This window comes from Anopheles gambiae, chromosome 3 (genome assembly GCF_943734735.2).
Source record: "Anopheles gambiae chromosome 3, idAnoGambNW_F1_1, whole genome shotgun sequence".
Classification (NCBI taxonomy): Eukaryota; Metazoa; Arthropoda; class Insecta; order Diptera; family Culicidae; genus Anopheles; species Anopheles gambiae.
In genome coordinates this window covers 20,612,279-20,639,593 of record NC_064602.1, presented here as the reverse complement: position 1 = coordinate 20,639,593, position 27,315 = coordinate 20,612,279, and the positions used below count along the sequence as shown (strand labels likewise).

At 43.8% G+C, this 27,315-nt stretch overlaps 1 long non-coding RNA gene across 2 annotated transcripts in view; it reads left to right on the top strand.

Annotated features, from left to right (window-relative positions):
* Window positions 1-27,315, top strand: part of LOC133394052 (uncharacterized) — a 42,144-nt gene that overhangs the window by 1,580 nt on the left and 13,249 nt on the right. Inside the window, exon 2 of one of the 2 annotated variants that reach the window (XR_009766587.1) lies at window positions 2,365-2,874. This is a non-coding gene — a long non-coding RNA (uncharacterized LOC133394052). The remainder of the gene's footprint in view (window positions 1-2,364; window positions 2,875-27,315) is intronic. The other variant, XR_009766586.1, reaches the window with a different exon arrangement.

Below are 27,315 nucleotides of genomic sequence, written 5' to 3'. Positions count from 1 at the left end.
GTTGTGCTCCAAAACGACTCCTCCAACTAGCTCCAAAAGCGGGTTTAGTGAATCTATTTGTTCTGTCCAACGCGAAACTCAAGTTCCAAATAGCATTTCGTGCATAATGTTAAGAGAGTATGCGTGACTTTTTCGGCACGGAAGGTGGATTTGTGTTTTGGACCGACGCCCCACCTGTACGGCCGAGTGCGTGCATATTCAATGCTCTCGTACAAGCACGGACCACATTGTGCGAACGGATATATGGGAGACTGCTGATCGGTGTGGCTGCCCCTGCCTTATTGGCGTGAGCACACCATATGTTCCGGTTCGCTCCCGAAGCAGGTATCTCTACTTTTGGGCCGAGTACCGATTACTCCCGCTTTTCGAGCCTGAAGTGATAAGAATTTCAGGAGACGGGGAGATAAGCGATGCCGGATGTTGTCGGGATGACAGCAGCCCGAACGCAGACACGCACACGCTGGTAGAAGAAGCGTAAGCACACGAGAGAACCACCCGAGAGAAGCCACGGACACATACGGCACACAGGATGTGGAGAGAGCGAGAGCTTGTGAAGTTCGGGAAAACCGGAAACCCGATGCAGAATGATCCACAAACACACACACACACAAACGAAGAGAGAGCGAGCGTCAAACTGCCCATACACACAGTTCCGTTGCGAAACGCACAACAGAGTGATTGGAGTGGCTTTGGGAATGCAAATCTCAACTTGCAAGGCATCGCTTCAAAGCGGAAGAGAAGCGTGAACGATCACTGTCTCGGTGTGCGTAGGCCGTGCGTATATGTGTGGCAATCGGTAATCGCTGTCGGTTGCCATGGCGATAGTCGCAGCAGTCGGTGTCGGTTCGACCAGTACCAGTTGGCTGGTGTGGTGAGTCAGTTGTGTCAGTCTCTCCGTGCGGGACTTTGTCACTTCGTCAACTTGGAGGTTTTGCCGAAACTAGGGCCTTGAGACACTCTGTTGATCGGGTTTGAAGCAACGGTGCAAGCTTTTGGAGAGGTGCCCGTCACAGTGCCAGGAGCTGAGTGGTTCCAGTTTCCGTGTGTGGATGTATGTACAGGGTGTATGTGTGTGTGCGATAGTTTAAGGCGGAGAAATATCTTCTGAACTCTGCTGAAATGGTCTCCCACTGATGTTACATTCCCGGAAGTAATTGGTGTGGTCATAATCAGATTTTGGGATTTATGTGTGTGTATGTGTGTGTGAGTGTGTGAGTATGTATGTGTATTACTCTGAAACATATGCGAACAGAAGACACCCCAAAACGAAATATAGATCTTCCAGAAGTTAAGATTACACTGGTTCAACAATAACCTCAATTACAGTTGCGTCCTTCACTGCAGGATCTTCCAACCCGCTGCAGAAACAATTACCTCCTGTCAGTGACAGTGGCTGTCATTTCTGCCTTTACGATCTAAGTGAGTGGCTTAATTTCTGGCAACTGTTTTGTGGGTGTGTGTGTGTGTATGTGTGCCTGCCAAATCACCCAACGACAATAGTGAAGAAAGCGTTCAAAGCGACCAAAAAGAGAACGGTGCGGTAAATGCGAAACGAAAGCACCGGAAGCGCCAATGCAATGCAAGACAAAACAACGCCACGGATGTGTGTGTGTGTGGGGAGAGGCGGGGCATGGAGACAAAAGAGCCTGCTCCACTTGTGTGCCGCTTGTTGACGCGCTTGTTCCGGGCGTGGGTTGCATTGTTGTAGTTGGCAGCGTGTGCTCGTTTTGGGGCCCGGGATAAAGGGATGATGATGATAACCAAGCAGGGAGGAGGCAGATCGAGGGCGAGTTTCTGCTTGAGCGGGCTCGAAGAATTGCCGCAAGAAAGTGGATGGAAGTGAAAGCATTGTAGGTCGCAACGAGTGGCCACAGAACACAGTGCCATGTGGCACAAAGCCCCCAAAACCCGGCTGTGGTGGGTTACGGGTAGAGCTCCTTCTCTCCTAGCTACACAGATTGTGCTATGCACAATATACGGCACAGGATACAGTGACAATGCATTGAAAGCAACGTAGCAAGCGGTGCAATTTTCTTGCAAACAACAGAAGGGAAGGACAATACACACAACCTGTGCACAGTAATGCAAATTTTACGCCCTTCCACGGCAACCCTCAGGGTACGAATCTACGAGGGGAAAAGCCCGTTGGTTGGGAAGATAATAGAGCAGCAAGTTGACCGATTTACATGAACGCGACACGAGTTTTGCGGGTCTGTTGCTGCGTTGCTTAGTGTTACTTGTTATTAGTGTACTTGGTGTTACTTGTATTTTTAAGTGTATGCACCGTTACACTGAAAGGAATGTGAAGCAGTTAACAAAACCGCTTGAAAAGCTAATTTTTGTTCGTTATTTTTCCACCCCTAGCAGAATTGACCGCGTTGCCGGTATAGTAAGATAATCCAACGTAGAAGTGCATTGTGCGCGTTTAGTGTGTTATTCCCAGTGTGTGTGTGTGCGTATGTGTGTAGGTGCATTGCTTATACTGTCTATTCAACTAACTTAACCCTTTTCTGTGTGTCTGTGTCGTGAACGTCAACGCTCTAGTGTCTATTTCCATCCACGTGTGTGCGTGTATGAGCGTGCTTTTGTGTGTGTATGGTAGCTAATCTATGGATAATTGGTGTCTATGTGCGAAACCCGAAGTAAGCTGTTATCAACTAGGCTTGGAACCGGCTGGCTTACAGTGATACACTGTGTTTCTATGAGTGTGTGTGGCGTAAAGTGTAACAAGCGCATAGCGTTACTGAAGCTTCATGCGAGATACTACTAGGCAGCTTTAGTAGCAGTGTGAACATACGCAGCAGTACTAAGGATTAACCAAGTGAAGCACCGAAGGAAGGAAGGCCAAACAAAGCGGGCTCAACCTTCAGACAGGTATGTGTTTATGCAGTCCAAATGTTGTGTATGGCTTTCGATCGGTCAGCCAACACACAGTTTATGAACCGACCGCCGGAACCGGTTCAGCGGGAACAGCGCAATTTGTACGCTCATGAATATTTATTTTGCCACCTCGTGCCGACAAACTCCGTGGTAGTAGTAGTAGTAGCGGGTTCGCTGCGTCCCAGGTTCTGTCTCTCTGTGCGCTGGAGCGTAAATGCGTTTTTGACCACTTCGGCAAGTGAAATTTCACCCCCTCCATTGCCTATTTCATCGCACACCGTAACAACCTTCAACCGTTTGGGTGAGTGTGCCGTTTTCTCCTCTCGTGCCACTGCTGTTGCGGTGTCAATAAAGGGACACACGGGATATGGATGCGTTCGCTTCGTACCCCGAGCTCTCGAAATGACTGGTAATACAACAGCTAAGCGTGACAGCCCTCACGTACGGGCAATTTATCACCGAGCCCGAAGTGGAGGAAGGAGTATGACAACGAGGTGAATGTGTAGTGAGGTGCCTAAGAGATGGCCGAGCCTGCAGAGCCTGTGTGCCGTTCGGCAAGGGGCGTAGCACAGTAAAAGCAAATTCTTTGATAATTTGTGACGAATTAATGAGGTTTTGCTGCATGCTTCTTTTTTTGTCTCAGAAGAAAAGAGCAATTTTAAATGCTCACTAAAATAAATGGACACTTTATTCAGTGTCATTTGTGAAATAAAATAACAAGCGAATGATAACAACTGTTCAGAAATATATTGCTGTTTTAGAAGTGAAAATATTACTTTAAATCGTGTTCAAGCATGCAAACGCAACAATTCCTACATCGTGCGTTCCAGCCCAAAGCTTAAACCCGATCCCCACAACCGATTCTACACCGTGTAATGTGTTCGCCGAGCATCAAAGAGCAGCCCCGGCCAGAAGCGCTGGAAATTCCGCTCTCGTGCCACTTTGAACACATGTAGCGCGCGCGCGGTAGTGTTTGCATTCATAAAGGCAGATTTTTAATCCGCAACAGCGCCGTATGCTATGCTCTCTGATATGCTAATGCACACTGATGCTACCAGTCAAAAGAATAGAAGATAGTGGGGGGTTGGGAAAATATATGTGTGCAAAAAGCGTGCTATCCCACCCACCCGGTAGCAGCGTTACGCGATCGCAAACGAACGACAGTTTTCGTGCGCGAGTCGACCGCGAGCTGTTGGGCCCGACAGCGGCGTTCCGGGCCTCTAGCCCGAAACGAAATGTAAATTTTATTTCATTCCATACTTATTATTTTAAACGACCGTATCGCATGGGAGATGCCGATATTCATTTTCCAACTCTCGCTTTCAACACGGGGCAGCAGCGCGGCGTGTATTTTGGCCAGCGATGTCGTCGTACGTTTTTGTTTTTTTGGCCCGGGAAATGGGCAGCAAACGGTAGTACAAACACCCCCACACACACACACGCACACGTCCACAGACATCCGCTTGGTGGATCGGGCCTTCGCTCTGCTTTAAGGCAGCAAAGTGCCTTTTTGCTAAAGGCTTCAAGCGGATCCGGATACAGGGCACTAGGCGCCTCCATCAAGCACGGAAAAGCACGCGAAAGCTTCCTTTAACTAGCGGCAGCAGGAGCAGCAGCAGCAGAGACTAGTGGCATGAAAAACTGATTGAGAGAGAAAAAAGAAGAAAAACAAAAACCATCCACTCTTTGCCTTTAGCTGCTTCGATACGGTTGGATAAGGATCCCGTTGCCGCTGGCTTTTGTTTGTTTCCGCCTCCCCGTTAAGCCTTATCGCCTTTTGTCTTTGTTTTGAAACCATTTAGTTTCGTCATTTGGGGGGGTTTTTTGTGTGTTGCTTTTACTGGCCTGGGTTGCCTTCGTTTGCCAGCTGGCCACCGGAAAAGATTCCAACGGGGGAGGTGGCCACCACTTTTGGCGGGTGCGTTACATCAAAGCAAATTTGAATATTGTCATTAGAGGGTGGTGTGAAATTGGGTGAAAATTATGGGATTGCGGGCGAGCGCCCGCCCGCTCAGCAGTGCAGTGGACGAAAAGAGAGCGAGAGAAAGAGATAGCGAGAGAAAGAGATAGCGAGAGTGAAGCTTAGTGTCACCTTTTTCTTTCAAATCCACCCCTGGCACAGAGCGTAACGCGGATTAGGTGATGAAGTGCCCGGCGTCGATGGGACCGGATTTGGGACCTGATCGACGGCCGAAGTGGGCCCACGCATTATACGGGCCAGCAGCCTTTGTGTGCGTTGTTTTTTGTTCAAGCCAGTCCCGGGGTGCGTGTAGAAAGTAGTCAATTTGTTTTGCTTGATCATCAGGCCGAGCTGGTACCGGCTGTTTTTCGGGAAAATCGATTTGGTGTTCTCGTTGGCATTTTTCTTTCTTTCTTTCGCACCAATCAGGCCAAACGTTTGGGGCCAATTTTGCACCAGGCTCGAGCTTTTTTCCGCTACACTACAGCTACAGCGAAATTAATTATGAGTGGCGGCACCCCTCCCCCCGAAGGCCGGCGTATGCTTCATTATCTTTCCACTGTTCCGCTCCGTTTTTTGGGGCCGGTCCCTAGTTTTCGTTTCGCTTCGGAACTGTGGTTTTTAATTGATATTGATTAAGCGATCAATGGGCCCGGGGAAGTAATAAAGATAAAAGTATAATAAATTAATTACCCGCGGGCGGCGCGCGGTGCATGCTGCCGTGCCGGGAAAGTTATCGGGTAAATTGATGGAAAGTTTATGTTTTATTTTTCATTTTTAAAATGATAAGAGTGTTTTTAATGTATTTTCATTTCATAAAAAGCGTGTTTAGTGTTTCACTTTACATTGAATTTGCACCACACAAAGTGCATCTGCGATGAGGTCGGTTGGTAAACAGACAAGTTTTAATCATCTTGCATCGCTTTTGTGTACCCCCGTTGAATAGAAATTGAATCATATTTCAATACCAACCCGTGATTACACTCACCTATTCATGTGCCACTTTCGCGCCATGGCAAGAGTTCTATTGACGAAAAGTGTGCCATCTTTTGGTGCTGTCAGCTTGGTAAGGCCTCTTCCCTGTGGCGGTGGAAGATGATGTTCACCACTGCCACCACTTGGGCAGGTTGGTTTCTTCGGTGTGGCATATGATGTTGCGCATCTCATGTAATCTAGATTACACACATCATGCCCCGCGCGCCAAACGCAATCCTCGCCCACCGACGCAAACTGTACGCTTCCCCTTCGAAAGAGCAGCAACGATCCATTCAACGATGAAGTATCATCATCTTGGCGCATTGTGTATCATCCCCACTCCTCTCTCCCCCCGAGTAGGTAAATGCTAGCACGCCGCCGCACCTTTTGCACGATGCTCTCGACGAGCAGATGACGCTTTTCCCGGCTCACCAAAGACGCCGAAATCATGCCAGGCCTGTCGGCCTGCCGCACGCTTGCCGGAAGGGTACTATGTGTCAATCGCAGAGAAGCGACATGCGAAAACGACACATCTATTATGGAGATGGTGGTGGTAAGCAGTAGCGAGCGATGACGGTGAGCATTATGGCACCGGGCAGCTCCACACATCACACGAACGATGCTTAGCGTGTTGTGGGCCCAAGTGTGACCTAAGATTAGCCTGCCTTTCAATGGGCAAAAGAGGAACTGTGTTCATCTTTTGAGCGGTGTTGGTTCTGTTTTCCATCTCCTCCCCTCCCCCTTTCCGTTTGCTTACTAACAGCTCACCAGCATGGGCAAGTGGATGGCAAAATAAATCTTGTGTCAAGTGCGAGTGGCACAGGCGGCAATATGATGGACCATAATGCAAAAAGCACCTCTTTAAAAGCTTGGTGGGAAAAAGTGCAGGATTTAACATTCCTCCGGTGAGGTGTTTGGCAGTAAGCGGATCTTTTTATATACCTATTGAAAGGTAGTTGTACTTTTTTATACTCGGATAAGACGGTTTTTCTGTACAGCTTAAGAAAGGTAGTAGCATCTTACTACTAGATTTTGAATATTTAAAATATGAGCCATGCGTGCTCAAACATGACTAAATTTATAAATTCAGTGTAAGTATGCACAATCAGCAGTCTTTTGAATTGTTTTGTTATTTTTCATTTCCTAGGGTAATTAACCAATTATTACTCATGTTAGAGAACAGCCATATATCTGAATTGGATAAAACCACAATATTCATGTTATGTGTGGCTAATAGAGGCATCTTTATTGTTTAAAAAATAGTATGTATATTTTATTTTAATCCGAAAAAGATACATAATTAAAAAAAACTGATTTTTAAACCTAACCTAATTTAAGTCTTTTATGTTCAGGTTTGCATCAGTCCTTCGTTCAAGCAGGAATTTCACAAAATAAGTATTAAACTTATCCCTGCTGCCGCACATCAATGATAAACAAAACACTATCAAACTAATGCCACGGAGAAAATTTGATGCTTTGGTCTGTGCAATACAGGGTTTGTACAAGCCACAATCAAATGCAACAAAACAATTTCAGTAGCTCAAGATTCAGTTTAGCTGTCAAAAGTTGTTGTTTCATCTCAATGATGCTATTTTCACATGCGTAATATGATTTTTCAAACGCTCAGGGTGTTTTTTCAGAGGCTGTTTGCATCGTTTGGCAAATTCAAACACGGATTCTGAATATTTTATTGAAAGCAATGCTTTTATGCGTTCAAGCGTTATATTCATCAAATATTTCGCACTTATTGTAAAAATGGATTTCCTGTGCAAAAAGCTACGAGGACTAGAGTATGCACAAGAACATCTGTTGATAGCTAATTTGAATCTTAAACTGCTGAAATTGTGTTGTTGATATTTGATTATGACTTGTAAAACATTGTAAAATATTATCGAAGCACTTTATTTGTTCCAATTATTCAACTGTGGACTAAACAAATGTCTATTTACTAAAAAATAAAATGAGTAGCGGTTAAAAATTTATCTTGTTTTTGTCAAAAAGTTAAAGAATGGAATATGCAGCAGAAATGCTCAATATTTGAGGACAATTATCAGAAATCAGTAATGTTTTATAAATACTTCGAAATAAAGCAATTTACAAGCAGCGTGCAGTAATTGCGTGGTGTGCAACAGTTGATTAACTACCTTTATTGATTTTATTTATTTTATATTAATAACAACTGAAAATCCACCATTGCGTAAACAGTCAATTGCATATTTCCGTATTGAGCATGATTTCATAATCATAATCCTTAACTTAGGTCAGATTGTTTTGTTTAATGGTGCTTTTCTTAAACCATTCAAGTTAACAGTCATGTTACAGTCACATGAAATTATTTTAGCATTTTATACAAAGGTCAAAAACCGCCAGCTGAGTAAATTTGGATGTTTTAAATTCAAATTAAACTTATTTTACGATACTCTTTTAACGTACAATAGTTCCGTCAATCAGTCAGTTATGACTAATAAATGCAAACAATCATTAATAAGTGAGAAATATTCACTTTGCTCGTCAAACGAGCTTACTCAATTACACGTAAACTCAGATGCATGCCGATCGTATTCAGTTTTCATCAGTATTGCTCAACTATTACCGCTTGAGGAACATAAAACCATCATTACGAGTGCAACATAGTAATCTACTGTTTCCAAAAGGATAAACTGAATATATTTTACATGCATTTTTTACATATTTTACATAATAATTTACCTTCTTGGTACATTAAACTCATTTTAAAAAAATCTGTACCATTAAAAGTTCCGCCATTATTTACTCTACATGATTCGTTTTTATGTGCACTGTGGTTGTGTATAAAGCGTACCCCAATGTTTGATTGCATTCAGCAATAAAACTAACTAATAAACTACTTCAACCAGTACCAATTGACGGCTTGTCGACGTGCATAACTTTGCACAAATGTTCCCTTTTCTCCTCCTCTTGCACCGTTGATAATTGATTTTCAATGAGGTGAACCCGACTCAATCGCACCGTGCAGGCGGCAAGCATGGCTGCACCATGAGACCATGAAAATGCATCGATTTTGAATCCAATTTCACATCACCATCCAGTACAGCGTCCTCGCGGATCCCCCCCTCGCCATTTGCCACACCACACGCAAGCGATGAGCAATGGCATCGCGCTGGAAGCGTTGAGCCGGTACGTAAATGCATCTGCGAGAATAAATTACTTCGCCAACAATGGGCCGCCACGGTGGCGTCCATTGTGCCGACTTATCTCGAAGCGTACAAGCGCTTTCGCACTGTTTTGCTGGATTACTCCAACCCGCAGCCAGCCGAGAAGGCGAGGCGTTCCGGGGGAGGGGAGTTCCGGCTGGTTGGTGAATGTCGGGTGCATGTAAAATGCAACTTTGTTGTTGGTTGTTTTTTCTCACTCTATACACAAACACACAGACTGCTGAGTGCTGCTTGCCGTTGAGCCTCGCTGTTGTTTTTCTGTTTCCACATCAGGCAAATGAGAAAATGAAAATTTTCCACTCATCTCATCGCGTGCTTTTTCATATTCGAAGGGGTGCCGGGCAGACGGCACATCATCGACGGGTCGGTCGCTCCGGGAACCGGGTGGACGGGTGTAACGCCGGTGATGGCGGACGGATCTTTTCGCGGGTTCTCAGTAATCGGCTCAAGCGGAAAAGCTCTTCATGCAGCCCAGTTGGCGATTAAGCTTTCCGGCTTGGTGGGGTGGAATAAATTAATTTTAGTTGCCGATTTTTTCCCTGTCTTTCGTTTATGATTCCCGTTTTTTTCTCTCTGGAATCTAGTGATGGTAAGGTAGTGTCTTTTGTTGGGTCTAGCAGTAGTAGCAGTAGCAAGCCAACAGCGGGATGAATATTTTTCATCAATTTTAATTAATATAGGTGGCAGCTGGTAGCCAGCAGGTTGACTAACATTTATCTTGTCTTCAAGCTATCTGGAGCGGTTTCGCCTGACATAATATTATTTTATGAAATTGGCCAGAGTAGCTTAAGCTCTGTTTCTGCCAGGAAGCGTCGAAGATGATGGATGAGATATTATATTTTTTTTAATTCTATATTTACGTTTAATCACCGTATGCGCATTTTATTATAACATTGCTTGAATTCACGAAATCCTCAATATATCAAGTAAGAATACCCTTTTTGTCATGGACTTTAAAAATTACGATAGTTTCAAGATGGATGCTACTTTTACCACGCCTTATCGTATACATCTGGGTCTGGTCCTTAGGTAGAGCTGTCTAAAACAAGGCTCATCAATACGTCTATTTTCAGTTGAAACGTTGGATGAACTTCATACGCATGACTGACGCTATGACACGTTACAAACACATCAATTAGCCTATTAGAAGGACGCAGGCAGTGTCGCAAAATGTCATGAGCATGACTGATGAGTGCTGACAATTGCCACTGTTTCAGCCACCAACTCTTATGACTGAAACAAAGCTCAAATCAGCTCACGTACACAACTGAGATGAGAGATGATCAGTGACGAGACTCAAGCAGTTGGAGGATCAATCACACGCTTGGTGACATTTTGATTAGCACCGAACTCTTGGTCACTCACTTGGTCACGACATTTTTGTCGGCGATAATCATGATTCTTGGAATATAAGCAAAATTAGTATGGTTTCTCCCTCTGTCTGTGTTGATTATCTGTCGGGACAAACAGAGCGAGAAAACATGCTCATTATGTTTCTTGGAACCACTCGCACGCACCGCATATCTCCCATGACCATTGCAATGATCACCGACTGAAAATGTCACGACCAAGTGACTGACAAAGAGATGGTTACACACAATGTCACCAAGCATGTGATGGTCGCAACAACTGTCACCTTCGATCATCACAGCAGAGCTCGTGACGCTGACATCATTTTATGTCAGCCGGAATTTTTCATGAACAGTCAAAAAAAGTAATGACATAGTGACTGACAGTCGCCAAAATGACATGAAGCATGCATTGGTCACAAAAATCGTGTTGAGTATCACCTCTGATTATCACAATTGTGTACGTGACGCTGATATGGATTTTGTTTCAGTCAGATTTTTGTACGACATTGACAGTGACATTTTGCAGCACTGGGCGCAGGTTGTTGCTGTTAAACGTTATTACAGCGAACCGAGAAAAACCGCGTAATTCGAATTTCTGAGTAAGTCCAAATTTAAGGTTTCGAGTTAACTAAGTTAAGTTAATATCACTAATTTTTGTGTTATTTTGCGTGAAGTGATGGGTTTAAGTCACGAAATAAATTATTTTACGAGATAAATTAAATCGACATAATTTTGACTCAAGATAACAATTTTGTAGGTTCGTAAAAGATTCAAGAAATTCGACCAAAAGGCATTTTTTGCAATTTGATAATTGATATGTCAAATCACTAGAATTTGTTTAAGGATTCAAAGGTCAAATTTATAAATCTTGGAGATTCCCTGATACCATATTAATTAAAGCTAAAAAAAGGTATAAAAAGCTCAATTATTTTCCCGCTCAGTAAACATATTGGGAGCTTTTCAAAATAATTCAATATTCTTACAATTCTACAATTAAATTTGTGGAACCTTTTTAATAACCTTAGTTGATTAGGCTTTTACAGGTAATAACATTTTTAAACGCACAGCCTAACATTAAAACGCCAAAGCGACGAAAAACAATAATACCTTAAAAGATGAATTGTGCACAGTGTAGAAGCGTTTAAGAGGTTTCGTAATGTTTTAATGAATTGCAAATACCTTCCCGTACTCCCGTGCCAACCACGCTCCGCAAGCAACAGTATCTGCGTGTGGGTACAATCGCATTTTTTTGTTTCTTTGCTCCCTTTGAAGTTATCCCCGGCACTCGTCGTCCGGTCGTCGTCGTCGTCGTCGTCCGTATGCGCAACAACGTCCAAAGGCCACGTGACACACACCGTCTCGCGGGAGTACGAGCCAAGCCAAGGACAAAGAAAAGCAAAACGACACGCACACGGCCCTGCCCGAAAGCCAACGTCAAAATTGCTTACGAATGTGACAAAGCGACTTCCCGTTTTCGATACACCCCTCCCTCGCTCGCCTGGAGGCGTGTTTGGAAAACTTTACTTTACCGTCGAGGACACCGCAATAGACCGCCGGTGGGAAGGGAGAGGGAAGCCGTCAGCGAGTCGCCCTCGTTTTGTACCTACTTCCCCGATGTTGGGAAAAGGTTGGATGACCGTTTTTATTTTATGTTTTTCGTTGGTTCTTCTCTTCGTGTATGTATGTGTGTGTGTGTGTGTGTGTGTGTGGGAGAGAGGGTGTGCGTATGTGTGTGTGCTTGATGTGGAGCTTTCGAATCGGAAAACACGTTTTATACTTTCCTCCCGATCCGCTGCTCATCCCTTCTGCTGCAACCACTGCTTTTGACGATCGGAAAGCACACTGAAGCACACCCTCCGTTTTCTATCTACTTGCCCGTCCCTCCCCACGCAGCAAGCGGAAGAGCGCAAAGAAAGCAGCAAAAATGTGACACATCCTTCTGGGCGGAATTTCCCGCTCGACAAACACGGCGACGTCCTCGCGCAAGATTTCCTTCCCTTTCCCGGAGCAGCGGGAAAAACTTTCTCCACGCTTCCGGGAGGGGCGCGCGCACATTTTGCAAGCCACGCCATGGCGTCATTTAATCTCCCTCAATGCCATATATTTCAAATGTGTCCATGTCACAAACACACGCACACACACAGCGCAATCACACATAAACATTTGGCTCGCATGATTGCTAGAGAGACGAAGAAATATATCTATATATTAAAAATATGAAAAATTGAGCGCCATAAAAATTGGAATATTTCACTTCAACCCCGTGGCCTCGCGGCTGGCGGCTACCCTATTTCCCCCCCCGCATCGCTAATGCTGCGCTCCTTCCCGGTCACTGGCCGCATTCCTGCGTGTTGCGCGTTTCTGGAGCGCAATCCGAGCGCGTTTTGGACGGTGGCAATATAATAAAACCCATCGTCCCATATTTATTTTATGTGATTTTGTGTCTTCGGATCGTCCCGGGAGTGTGTGTGTGTATTGCCGTACGGACCGTGACAGGCGACAATGCCGTGCGTCTCATGCGCGCATTGTCCTTGGCACTCCGCGGGCGCGCCCGTGTGTGTGTCTCTGTGTGTACACAAAGGATTATGTTTTTATGAGCATGACTCGACGAACGCCACCCAAAGCAGTCGGCGACGGAGACAGTGTGTGCCTTTTTGTTGGACCTGTCCCACCATCGGCCGGCAAAGGGGGGAGGAACACAACTTTGAAGCTACCTTTTTTCCATGCGACGACGACGCCCGAACGAGTAGGCAATGAATTTTTAATGAAAATTTACCAATAAAAGAATCAAATGTTTCGGGCTTCGGTTGGCCGTCGACAGGGAAGAGTTGGCGCGTGGTGAGCGAAATAAATCTGAACTCTCTACCTCTTCCACGACTCGTTCCCGATACACACACACACAAACAGTCACAAAGGATAGAAAGGCTCAAAGACCGCACGCTTCTCAAGGTTGCAAAGGGCCATAACATTTTGACACTCCGGGGGAGCAAACCGATACCGCCGCTACAGGTTGGTGATAATCTAACTTTTATTTTAATGGCCCTTTATTTTGCCGGGAACCTGGCCAAAATGGCCCAACAAGTAGATCCGAGGCACCAGGCAGAAGTGGACATGAAAATTGAAACGGAAAGTGCTGCTAGGACTGCGCCTGTGGACCACTGCGAAGCCGGAAAACAATGTACGGCCGCATATGGTACGTGACAGTGAATTTGTTTGATGACAGCGCACCCCTCCCGAGCGACCTTAAGCACCCATCCGGTCGTCGGGCGACTCATCAATCTTGGTAGACAAACAATCGCACCGTGTGAGGGCGGCGGGTGTGGCGGAACAGTTGCGTGTTTGTGTGTCACCATTTTGCTGTTTTTTTTTGTTCGTCTCGTTGCCCGCACAGATCCGTCAATGAGTCGTAGCGGATCCGATTTGTGTGGCGACGATGCTCCGAACCGATGATTGGAAATCCTTGAACTGTTGCTTGTGTGTGTGTGTGGGTGCGTGAGTGTGTTTGCGCCTCTTTGCGAGTGTATCCACCGATTGAGCAGCGCTTATATAAAGTGATGCTGAAGGAAAAGTTATGCAGCGGAGAGTTGTTTGTTTGCGTGTGTCAGTTGCTGCCATATTCTCATGTCCGGATAATCCTCCCCGTATAGCCGGCAGGGGTTTAAGCGGGTGTGTGAGCATGCCGATGGGATACGTTCGTGCAGCAGTGATCCACTTGCCAACCACCCCTCCCCTGGAGCAAAATGAGTAAAAGTAGTCGCACTAAACTTGTTGTTCGGGGGTCGCCTTCGGCGATTTTCTTTTGCCCTTTCCTCTCTATTCGGCGAAACACACCATACGCGCGTTGTGAAAATACACTTCATCTCGTTGCTTCCCTACCACGCACACACTCCAGTGGGTGGTTTCGAATGGCAGCGCGATAAGAATGTTTGGGAGAGCGTGTTCGGGCCAAAAACCGCTGGCGCCAGCATAGTTCAATATTGAATTAAGATTTGCAGCAGCGCCAGCACACCCGTGTAAGTTGTTGCGCAGTGTTGGCCGTCCCGTATCCCGGGCAGCGAGCTTTTCGGTCGCACACTCGATTTGGTTTCTTATCTCGTGTGGAACGTCTCTTCTGCCAGTTTTGTGGCGTGGGACAAGATTAACTACCTTCTCGGTTTAGCGGGCACATTGTCTGCTTCTCTTCTTTCATTGCTGTAGCTGTTGTAGTGGGGTTTCTTATTTCAACTAATTCCATTTTACTTCGTCAAAGTTATTTTCATCTTCTCGTGCGCGGTTAAGTGTACGTGTCCTGCAGTGAGATGCTGTCAGTAAGTAACGATGTGGAGAAAAAGAAAAAAAACTCTGTCAAGCACACTTGACAAGAGTGTTTTAGCTGCATAGCCGTTACCTGAGGGTGGAATTTGTGCCGAGCAAGTTTAAATGAAGCAGTATTGTGATAGTTAAGTCGAAAAGCAGTGGAAAAAACACGAAGCGATGCAGATTGTGCTGCTTCTGCTTCAGCTAAGAACAACTGTTTGATTAAAAACGAACTAACTAACTGTAAAACACTACAATTGTACTATTTTTTACTTTCATTTTTCATTTTGTTCCTATTGTGTATGAGTTAACAGTAAAGTACTTCTTGTAAAGAACCATCATGTATAGTAGTATTAGATTTCCTTTATTGTACCGGGAATTGTCTTCAGATGGGAATCGATCCAATAGAAATAGGATCATCTACTCTTCAGTTGCACTAGCTTATACTTCGTAATTGTTGGACACATGAATTAAATACACGGAAAGTGCTACAGGAATAATTCTTTTGAGAAATGATGGTAGCTCGCAGCTCACAGAAAGGCTAAACATGGTTGGTTATTGTAGACTAGAAGAAAATTATTTTCTGAATAACAATCCAAACTTCGGTGTTTGTATGTTTTATGCGATGAAGTATCTACGCATCAGTGATAGTAGCCTGTAGACAGCATTATTGAAACTTAAAACTATGATTGCCATCAATTCTTTAGCTCAATTCTTCAAATGTTTAAAAATCCTAAGAATATTATACTTGCATAGTAAACAAGCACTACAGCCGGCGATAACAAATATAATTCAGCTAGCTCTCTAGAGGTTGAACTACAGCGGTTTTTATGTCCAAATGAACGACTTAAAAACGTTGAAAAAATATCTAGTCATCAAAGTCCAAATGATCGTCATTGGACGTCTTTGTGATCTATAAAGGACAAAACGAGTGGTTGAAAAGGAAAAAGAGTGATTGATATTGATATTGATTGATTTTTATTGATATTGATATTGATTTTTTATTGATTTTTTATGGATAATATCCAAATTAAAATAACACTAGATTAGCTCCAAAGCTATAAGCAGATATAGAACTGAGACTGATGAAAGATCCAAATTTTACATCTTATAGAACCATACCAGCAAAATTAGCGCATACTAAAACAGGGACAGAGAAAGCCATCAGTATTACAGTTAGGATTGCAACCATTAATAACAAACAGACCGAAGCAAAAAGGTTAGTTGAACGAGATACACTAACTTGCGCAATCTTACATTCTTCCGTATTTTCTAGGCTTAAAGTAAATAATCCGGTAACGTTTCCATTATAAAATTGGACAAAATTATCAATTTTTCATTGGTTCATGTTATCTCGCTCTAACAAAACATTAATTGCATTTTCAAAACTAGCATTTTATAAGGCAGCAGTCATAAATTTACACCTTGATCAGTCGAACTCTAACCGTGATGGCCAAAAAAGTAAAGGAACTTCATTTAGAAGTATGCAAGATAAAAAAGAACGGCACACCGTAGCGTCTGAAACGGACTCCGTGCTGCAGTTTGTGGACGTCTAAGTATAGGTCTGTTCCGACTATAACATTTTGGCACTATTAGGCAACAATTAGAACCTCGAAAGAAAGTCCAGTTCCGACGACCCTGAGCGACCGAAGTACTGAAATGATGCTGGAATTGAAGACCTAGGGGAATGTCACTACTCCGCTGCGTTAGCTTGGCCGGAAGGTCGATGCAACCGGCCAAACAGTGCCATAATTGCTGAGAAACATGAACAAAACTGTCGTTAAGCAGAAATCGCGTCCACTGGATTTGCAACTCTAAGCAATGGCGCCAAAACTCAATGCGATCATTTTAGACGAAAGTCGGAGGAATTTTGTCTGCGGCCAATCGATTTTTATTTACGATTAGCCGAATATTCCACTGTTTTATGAAAACGATGCAACGGCTCTTGGTAAATATAATTTTTGAGAAAATATAGATCTACCTCGAGCTAGTTATAGTGTTGTAGGAGCTTTTATGTATATTTTTAGATCGGTATGCCGCCCATCACTTAACTAAGTTAAATGTTCCCTCCATCGATTACTGAACTCCAGATTTGAAATATTTCGGCTCGGAATTTTGTAACCATCACACCCCGATCCATTGTTCAACATTTTCAATTAGCTCAGTGCGGAATAAAAACTAAACCCCAAAGAAAAATAATACTAACTTTAATCAGATTAGTGCACGTCTAGTTAGCTTTTCACAAAGCAGCTTATTTGCAGCAAAATAGATCCATTCATCTCTCGTTCGTCTCTTCTATTCAGCTGCGATGCAAATGCAATATCCTATTAGCGGAAGCAACCGGCAGCGGAAGTGTGGGGATAGGTCCGGGCGTATCAGGAGCAGCAGCAGTGGCATAATGCCCGGGGGCTCAGTTGTCGTAATTTATGCGTCCATTCTCTGCGGGCTCTACGAAACCAGCACTCCGCCAGCTCATGATGAAGGAGTACCGACCCGACTTCCGGTGGATTGCTGCAAACCGGTGGATGGCAAAGGATTTTGCATAATTCTTTGCTGTGGTTTGTGCGAACTCATTTCGATTTGAATTTCTATTTTCCTCGCCAGAAGCATTGCTGATCGTGTTCCCACAGTACGATTTCTGTTTTCTCGCCCGGTCAGGCTGCAGCATCGTTCACGGACGCACTGCGAGCGAGCAATTGTGCAACGTTGCAGCTGGACCAACGGGTTTTGGAATGGGTAGGGGGGTTAGAAGACATTCTTGGCTAACGAAAGGTAGCAATAAGTTTCCCACAGCAGCACCAGTTTGCAGTTGGCAGCGTGTCAACGATGCTCCGTGTAAGTAATTTTGACCCTCCCTGAGGGTTACTGAGTGGCGCGGCATCGTTACTGCTGGTGCAAAGTTTGCGTTCGAAGCGTACCGGGCCACAGATGATTGTTTCAATTTTCTCCTCTTAATGGACGCTGCAATTGTCGCAGGAAATAACTTCTCTGCATTACTTGATTTGTGCTTGAACGGGTGGTGCATTGCTTTTGGAAATGTTCCCCCGCCTGGTTCGTGGTATTTCGGAAAAGGTGAGACGGTTATAATGAAGAAGCTTTGCCGAGGCACTTGGGAGGATGACCAGCTGCGAGCGAAAAGTTTTCTCCAGTGCACTTTATTACAACACGGTTTGTTCATTAGGACGAAAACGCTTCATGAAGAAGCTTCTTGAAAGTGTTGAGAGGAACATAAAGTTTGTTGGGTGAAAAATGTTTGTTAATTGAATATGACCACCATTGTGTGTTGAGAAACAACAAGCGGATTGTGGAACTAATCAACAACATAGTTTACTGTGGTACGCATGATGAAAGCACATCTATTGTTTTTACTTGTTTTGTTGAGAAAAGATCTCAAAACAAATTTGTGGGAAATGTGCACTCCTCTTTGCTTGATTTATCAAACAACTGATTACTTTTCTTTCCCATTTATTTCTCACATTTGACTGACCCTTCACCTCCAGTCGGTGCAAGGCCTTCGGAGCTTCGAGCTAACCAAACGAAGCGTAAAACTTCATGGCCATCAGTCTGCTTTATCCAAGGTTTTCTGTCTGTCGGTGGAACAAATCCTCCGCTCTCTAGGCGCCCTGGAACGGAAACGTTAGCAGTTGAGCAAAATCTAGCTGAAAGCATTTTACACTACGCTTGATGCCATACTTTCCGCCCTTAGCATGGTGGCACTTACATCGTTTTACACGAGAAAACATCGTTATGCAACTGTGAAGATCGATTTTGAAGCGAGAGTTGGCAAGGAAGGTTTCAATCCAGCGGCTTTTGCTACAACACCACAGAACACAGCGGGACATCGGAGTTGGGTTGCCGTTGGAGCTGTATGCGACCTGCGACACTAACTTGGAGTTTGCTTTTTTTTTTTGCTGGTGGTAACGAGTGACTGGCTGGCAAGATATTCAGTGACATCTATAACTTCAAGACCATTGCTTTGTCGAATTAAGTACAATCTTGTAAAAGAGGAGCTAGAGCATGTCTAGCTTGAAAAGCAAACGCATTGAAACTTTTACAAAGGATTTGATAACTTCGCAGTCTTTTTCGCAGGGATGAGTGAGTCAGTTTTACTTCATAAGTGTGAATTTGTTGCTAGGAATTTGAGAGTATTTTAAATTACTATTAATTTTCCTTGTAATTCTCATCATATTATAGGCACAAATCAGATGTTCTGAAGATATTTCGACTACATTGCAAACATGAGATATTAAACGTAACCAGAATTTAAAACTGATAAATGATTGAATTTAGTTTAACTTTCCATGATTCGAAGAAGCATGAAAAGCTTTAATACATTAGCTTTTTTTTAATTTTAGTTGGAGTTCTTCCAATAAAATATGAACAAAATTCTTCCCATTCAACTCATCCGGACAATTATTGTACGTTTCATGTAGCATTTTTCAGCACTGGCACAATAGCTAATTAATTCCCAGATGTCATTAACTATGCACCACTGGTTTATGGTTTATGGTTTATTTTAATTCTTTCACTTTTTATGAAAATAAATTCAAAGTAATATTATGTAAGGCACACGCTTGCCGTTTGACAAACAACGTCTCCTGTAACTGCAGCGAAACTTCTTTGCTTACATCGTTTGACCTTACGATAATCTGAAATGATGGACTGTCGTTGTTGATCTTTTTCGTTTTTATTATCTCAAGAAACATAAGACATCGTCGACCCGATAGCGTAAACAATCCTTAAAAAAGAAGGAGACACTTTAAATGCTAGAAAGCAACAAAAAAGCGATAAAACAATGCAAAACAATCATCGGGTGACCGTTCGTGCGGGGGATGGTTGAATGAAAGAACGGAAAAACGGAAAAAAGCATAATACCGAAAGTTGTAACAAAATATAGGTCGAAACAAAAACTTCCCTCGAGGGATTCCGGGCCAAAGCCGAGCTCGGGACATTGGCCCAAAGCAGTTATGGCTAACTGTTTGGGTATGATTATGAAACGGGGTGCGCGAGATGCAAAACTGTTGCCAAAAAAGATTGTTTTCCCATTGCCTGGCCGTCGCTTCATGCGCTATTTATTTTTCCGAATTTTTACCCTCCCACTGCGTTCCAGCCTCATCTTGCCCGGTGCGTGGTTGCTTTTTTCTTCTTGCGGAATGTAAAAAGGAAATGCTTTCCTAGCAGCACTGTGCAGTATCATCATCATCATCATCATTCTCCTCCTCATCGAGTGGGAGGTGGCTCCAACGAACCCGGAAAATTTGCTTTCCCTCCCACCGGGCAGCGCAACACATCGAACGTAATCCATCTGGAACCGGGTCGAATGCACACCAACACCAACAGCATTTACGACGAAGTACAGTACAGTGCAGTACGGCACAGTGTATTGGGAGTTTGGCGAGATCGGGAAGGAAGTTCGATTTTCCCACTTTCCGGACCCGCTTCCTATTTTTCATTTCTTCTCTAATTCGATCGCCTTTAACTTTCTTTCCATGGCGAATGGCGAGGATGGCGAGGACGCTGGAAGAGGAACGAATGTCTTGGGGATTTTGTTGCTGTTTGTAGTTGACTTGCCTTCCAGTTCCATTTATCTTTCTCCGCTGCTAAGCAGGAGGAATAGGAATGTAAAAATTGATGTACTGTTCCCAATTCCCAGTTGGGCGGGTTGGGGGCATTGAATGAAATTTCCGCCCCTTCCACCGAACACGGTTTGGCAGCTGTCAGAGCGCGCTGGGTGGCATTTGCGGGTGGCTGAGCGCTTTGCAAGAGTGTGTGTTTTTCTCTATTGAATTGTCAAGCTCCTCGTCAGGCAGGGATTTGAGTGTGTTTGTGTGACACTGTTAGGCTGGCGGGATGAGCAGCGGGCCACACTGGACGGCGATTGGCCAAATGGTCTCCGCGCTGTCCGAAGCCGAATGGTACACACCGGATGAAGCTTCTGCCGGGGGAAAGGAAATAATCCAAAGGGCAATAGAATGTCGCCGGAGGTCGGGGAAAGAGAGTGAGGAAGAAAAATGAAACCACTCGCAGAGCGTATAAATGCGACAGATCAACTCAACTGTGATGGGTTGCGGAAAACGTTTCAGGCAGGCTTCCAGGCGGCCATGTGCCATGGCCCCTGTTTATACACCAAACAGAGGGCGGGGCAGCAGAGGTGGACATAAAAACCGAACATAGTGGTCGATTGGAAAGCTTTTCTGATGATGAAAAGGAGCAACCAACCTCGTCAGCGTCGACAGAGTTTCGGGGCTGGTTGCCGAAAGCTGCACTTCGGTTCATTTTTTTTTTTTTTCGCTGGCCAAGTATTTCTTGGACGGTTTTGTTTCAGTTTATTTATAGTGGAGTGAATTCGATGCAGAAAACACGACAACCCACTATGGTGTGTATTTTTGGCCCCACACGCTTACGCTGGGTGTATGTTTGTCGGGGGGTTTTTAGTACGTTGTGTGTTAGATTATGCCCAGCCTTGTAGTGCAAGTGCATTGGCTTGGCACGGGATTGCTTCTTACTCCCATTTTTGTTTCAGCTAGCTGCTCTATCTTTCAATGTGCAACCGGTCGTTTCGGTACGGATGAAAATAAAACATTCCTGAGAAGGAAGAGATGCTGGTTTGTTGGTCAATGGGGTGAACATTTTTGCCAGAAAGCTCGGCGTTGCTTGTCTGATACGTTGCCAAAACGCAACACCATATGGAGTCAGTTTGCGATGACATAAATGATAGGGTTTATAATTATAGAGAACCTTAAACATCGTATTTTTTGCTACATTTTTATTATTTCTCCGTTTTAAATTTAGTGGACTATTTTCTGTACAAGTTGAATGAAGTAGTTTTGTAAATTTTGTAGTTTAAGTGAATTTTGCAGTCGTTTTGTAGGATGTTCAGTAAACAACATTGTTTCGATGGGTTACAACCGCCACATTCCCAAACTCGATCGTAGAGGGAACGATCGAAGCGGTTGTCTAAAATTACATAAAATCGTTAGTAAACCCCCATCGTTTTTAGATGGATGATTTAGAACATTTTGCCATTTTGTATGCATTACTTAGTACGACACTCAGGAAATAAATTAAAGCAAACGTTGTTACTAAGCAAGATCTATTACAGAGAACAAGTCGATGCAAAGCCCGTTGCTAGGTTGCCATTTTCAGCTCGCTTTTGACAGTTTCATGAAAAAGTGTTTACAAACAAACGGCTAATAGTTAACGCGGAAAAGTGGACGAATTTACTATTAGGAAGATTATATTGGTTAAATTTCTTGCGGTCAACCACTTCTGGAGAATAAAGGAGAAGTAATTGCAGTTTACTCTGTATTCAGAAACATTGATAACCGTTTTGATTGTTTGCCATTCCGTGACCACGAATCACTACCGTTTGCAACGGTCCTGCTGGAAGAACGAAAAGTTTAACAGGCATAAAATAGCACAGTACATGTTCTAACTGGGTAAAAGAAGTTCGATGTACTTTCAATTAAACACTGAGAGTTAAACGAAACATCCAATCGACACACACTGGTACAATATGCATACCGTCCTTTGCTTATTAACCGGGAACGAATGATAAATGAGATCTTTGGATTGTATCAGTCATGTTATATTCTAGTTGGATTCTAATTCTTATAATATTCTAAAAAGTGCGTCTAATTATAAAAAAGTCTAATTCTTATAATAAATGAGTGCAAAATACTGAACAAAACTCTCATTCACTCCATAGCACCATCCATCGCTAAACATAAACAATGTTCACTTTAATTGTCAAAATTTTCCCATGGCTTTCTGTCAATTTACCCTAAACGCTTCGACCTGTTCTCTTTAAAAGACTTTGTTACTAAGTATCTGCAAATACCGATCCTTTTCGATCAGGTTTGAGAAAGTGAAAATGTATTGTCAGTATCAAATGTAAGAAAAATTAACTTTAAAAATTTTCCCCGTTTCCGTTGTTTACATTGTTAGATTTACGCTCTTTTTTTAGTTTCCAAACTCGTTTCTTGAACTAAGCTAGGTTTGTTTTATTTTTCACTTATTTCTCAAGTTAAATTAAATTTCAATTAATATTTCAAAGCAACACAGGACTTGACATTTCATTTGATATTTATTATTTGTTATAAATTGCCTGTTGAACAAACAAAAAATCAATTGTTTACTAGCTATCTATAGACAAACTTTTACAAAAAAATGAACAACATTTTAAGGACACTTTTTGCCATTTTACTTTAGTTTGTGTACGCAATTTCATGTTGTAAGTTTCTTTTGAATTATTTGCAAGCACATACCAAATCTTGGTTCGTTTGCAACCTTACATTTCATTTCCATTCATTCCATTTTAATATCAACAAAGGTTACATAGCATAGCAAAGGAAACACATAGCATACCGTCCTATAAAAAGCAACCGATTCGAAAACATCGTAAAACGACGCACGCGTAGACACATAAAAACGTTTCTTGCGACCCAGTCGAACCATAAAACATGTTTACAAAACGATCCACCTTCGAAAGATGCCGCGGAAAAACGCCGGAATTGGGGACACGAAATCCTGGGATCAAATCACTCCGTCTGCAATCAATTGTGAGCCGGAACGTGGGAGGCTGCTAATCTTTTGCCACAGGTCCAAACAGTGACCTAATCCCGGGTGGCGTAAGCACATACGCAAACATCACACGCAGCGCAGTGCGAAATAGATGGAGCCGCCAAGGAAAACGCCATTTTCGGGGCTTCGGGTGGAACGGGGCGAGAAAACTTTCATCCCACTCCCCTCTAGAGAATTGGTGTGCGTGTGTGTGTGTATTGAACTTTGTGCCACTTACACACAATGTCAACATCGGGGCAAAAGCGAAAAAGGCACACCACAGCAACTGGCCGCGTGTGTAGCAGCAAACAATTTTATTACACCTCCGCACGGTTAATTAGATTGGATGCTGAAGTTTTTCCCGGAGCAACACAACCCCCCCTCGAATAGACAGGGAAAGCGCGGGGTGTTCTAGTTCGATGAGAGTGTTTTTCGTTCACTCAACATCCGGCACCCCGTTCGGTTGGTTTTCCCCTTACTACTCCCGAGATTTAGTGTGATCGTGGAACGTCAATTGGATTACTGGGGTTCGGGGAAAAACATATTAGCATGGTTTTTGGTTTGGCTGGAAACTGTTCAGCCACAAAGCCTGGACCTCATCAGTCCACCGACCAACCAGGACGGGGAAAGGATCGTGATGAAAACCGAAGAATTTATTATACTAGGCATAGGTCTACCACACGCAGACCAACCGAAACGGGTCTGCTTTAAAAGCCGATGCCTCATTAATTATGCCAAAAAATCGTTTCATTTGGCTTCATGCGCGGCGATGTCCTCAGGGCGTCGGTTAAGCTCGGCTGTGCACACCGTGACTCTTCCGGTTCTCTAGCGTGGTCCACCAAACCTCGGGGCTGCTGGGGGAGCGTGTTTGGCCAACGAGAAGTGCCAACAGCACAATGCGCGCGGTTCGCGTCGTGGTTGACAGTAATTACGTTATCTATGCTTTTGATTATGTTCTGTCTAATTAAGACCTTCATTAAAACTCGGATAAACTCGGTCGCGGTCTGATCTCATCGGCGGGCTGGCTGTGTGGGTGGTTCTGTGTGTATGTGTTCTGTTGATGCTGTTGGGTGTTTGTGTCGAGTTTAGCGAGGTGCGATTGCTATCGACACGGTTATCGATGGGTGGTTGAAGCGCCATTCGGCTGTTGTTGATTTTAGCACCGACAGTATGGCTGTCATTATGAGAACAATATTGTTGACGGTTTGAAAGAATGCAGAGGATAATTAAAACTCCTATTTCATTTCTCCGCCTGAGCACCGGGAATGGAACAGTTTACCGTGAACGAATAGAGAGCCTTTTTCATCGCCGGAAGGAAAGGTTGGACGAAAACGAGCAATTCCTGCTACCATTTAGTAACACGCTTTTCCTCACTTTCACGGTAAATTGTGCGGTGTCCATCTTTTGCCGTCTCATCACGCCGAGAAAACCCTTTTCTTTTTTTGCTCCGCCGACGGTTGGAGTCTTAAAATGTCTAAGCAATTATTCAAAACATCCCCAAGTCAAGGAGGTAACCTTGTTCGTCCCCCACTTTCTACCGTGCCCATTAGCTGTGGTTTGTTATGGTGGAAGGAAAATATGTCCAGCAAAATGCAGAACCAAGCTCGAGCGAACCGGTGGCCCCACCCAGGAAGATGGATGACGCTTTCGTGACTGACGAGCTGGCCAAAAACAAAAAAAAGACAACGAGCTGGATGATGTCTACCGGCTGGCCGGCTCTTTGCGTTTCGTCCATGCTGCTGGATGCTGGTTGGTGCCGCCCGGGCCCGCCCGCTCGTCAAACCGCGGAACAAGTTATGCAGTGAGCGCATTAAGCTAAAGTTTGCATAATTTTACGATCCATCTTAGATAATTGGATTAACGGTGAATTATTCATTAAAGCCCAGTTACAAACGGTAGCGAACCGAATGCGGGTCGAGTGCCAGCTGTCTCTCCACTCGAACCACCCCTCGGCGCCCACTTGCTGTCGCATTTTGAGACGTGATTCTGATTCAAGAGCCCGCCGTACTGTCAAATACGCGGGGTGGTTCTTTTTACAGCGAGCGTCATTAAAAATGCTCCCCTCGTCCGGTGGCAGCGTGGAGGTTATTCTTTCGTGTTTGGAGAGAGATTTTTTTTGTAAATAATTTGAACTTGACTGTCGCTATGAATTTGACGCGAATGGGAGATCTTTGGCTAAAGTGGTTCGTGTTTGAAATGTGCATCATTTTAGTAATTGAAACAGTTGATCTAAAAATGACATAAAATGTAGATTTTTTTTGTGATGAGTTTCTTGTTTTTGAGAATGATCTAAAATATCTACTAGAAAGAGAAGAAAAGATTTCAAATATTGAAGAGTATCGAAGTAAAATTTTCACTGAGCCGTTCATTGAGGGCTCTTCTGGCGTTCCACAGGGTAGCAATCTTGGACCGCTACTCTTCTCACTTTTCTTTACCGACGTCACTTCGGCTGTTGATGATTCGGAATATTTACGGTATGCCGACGATCTTAAGCTTTTTCGTCCAATCCGTGTAACGACTGATGCTCTCTCTCTACAAAGATCGGTGAAGTGTTTTTCTGACTGGTGCGATAAAAACGACCTTCTAATATCCGTCGATAAGTGTGTGTGTGTGTGTATCTCGTTCCATCATGCTGTCTGTCCACTAACACATAATTACGAAATATCAGGAACTCTATTGCAGCGTAGCAACACTTTTAGGGACTTGGGAGTATAAATTGCACCTCATATCAATAACCTTTAATTAGGACAAACACACATTCCAAAACCAAATGTACGAAACCCATTGAGTATAAATAAAACCAATTCCGACCGTGGCAAGTCAGATTCGTTCGGACTGTCAGGATAGGATAGGATATGCCCATCCAACATCTATCGACTTCTCATTTAAAGAGTTTAGTTATATCCCTCTACCCAAGGTAAGGCTTCTAATCTCCAACGTTTCCGGTAAGGGAAACCTCCTAAAGGTTTCTATGATCGCCTGGACGATCAAGTGTCGAAAAGTCCGCTTCGAACAAAGTATTATTCGTCCTCGATACATGCCAGCGAAATACTGACCTACCGCGACGATACTCGAGGTACAGTTCGCATTACAATACTATACAATACAATTAAGGTACACAACTTCACACAAAACCGATGTCTGTTGGCCCTACTGGTGTTGTTCTTTAAGACCTTTTTTCTAACTGCATGCTTCATATTTGATCGTTCTAAAATGAACCGCTTGTACAATTTACTGAAATTTAATTTGATTCAATCTCCATGCTAAAATGCTGCAATTGTACAGCGCAAAAAAAGCGAACGATAGAGCGCAGCAAAAACTGAGGACATAAAAAATGCAAGCACAATTTCAATACCAACCCGCTCCTAAACGAACTCGCCAATTAAACCCTGTTGGCCTTTTGGAAAAGAACGACTGACAGTGAGCGATAATTCAATTTAATGGTACGTTTGGCAATGAGGGTGCAGCAGCCCCACACCATCCCCGCCCTACCGCGCCAATCGAATCGTATAAATTAGAAATGTCCAATAAATTACTCACACACGCTGACGGAAAGGTTTGCTACACCACGCGTTGCATTTACGCCCGTGCCACGCCAGGTGCGAGAAAGAACGGACTGGGTGGAGAAAGTTGAATGCCGTGGCGCCGTTTTTATTTCATGCAACGTGCCACAAATTTAATAGATTAATGATGGAAAACGTATCAAACGTACACTCCCCCCCCCCCCCCCCTCCCGCTTGTAGTCGATCAATCAATCATTGAGATAAAAATAAAACTGATTGCCAAAGCGGGAAAGGGAGGAGGTTTGCAAGCATTGACATGCTCGCTTCCCTGTGCCATCTTATACGCAATGGTGAGAAGGTGTTTCCCTCCTTTCGTTTTTCTTTTTTTTCATTGCACTGTTTGTGCGATTTTTTTTCCCCGTTTTCAAAAATTCTAACACTATGGAGCGCTGACATTTCCATAGATAGTGGAGAAAACTTTCACCTACCCCAAACGAGACCGGTGGTGGACCGAGCTGACGCCGATTGTATTGTGGCGATAGCGTCAAAATACCGCCTTCACTTTAGCCACCGCAGGCGCTGCAGTTGCGAAA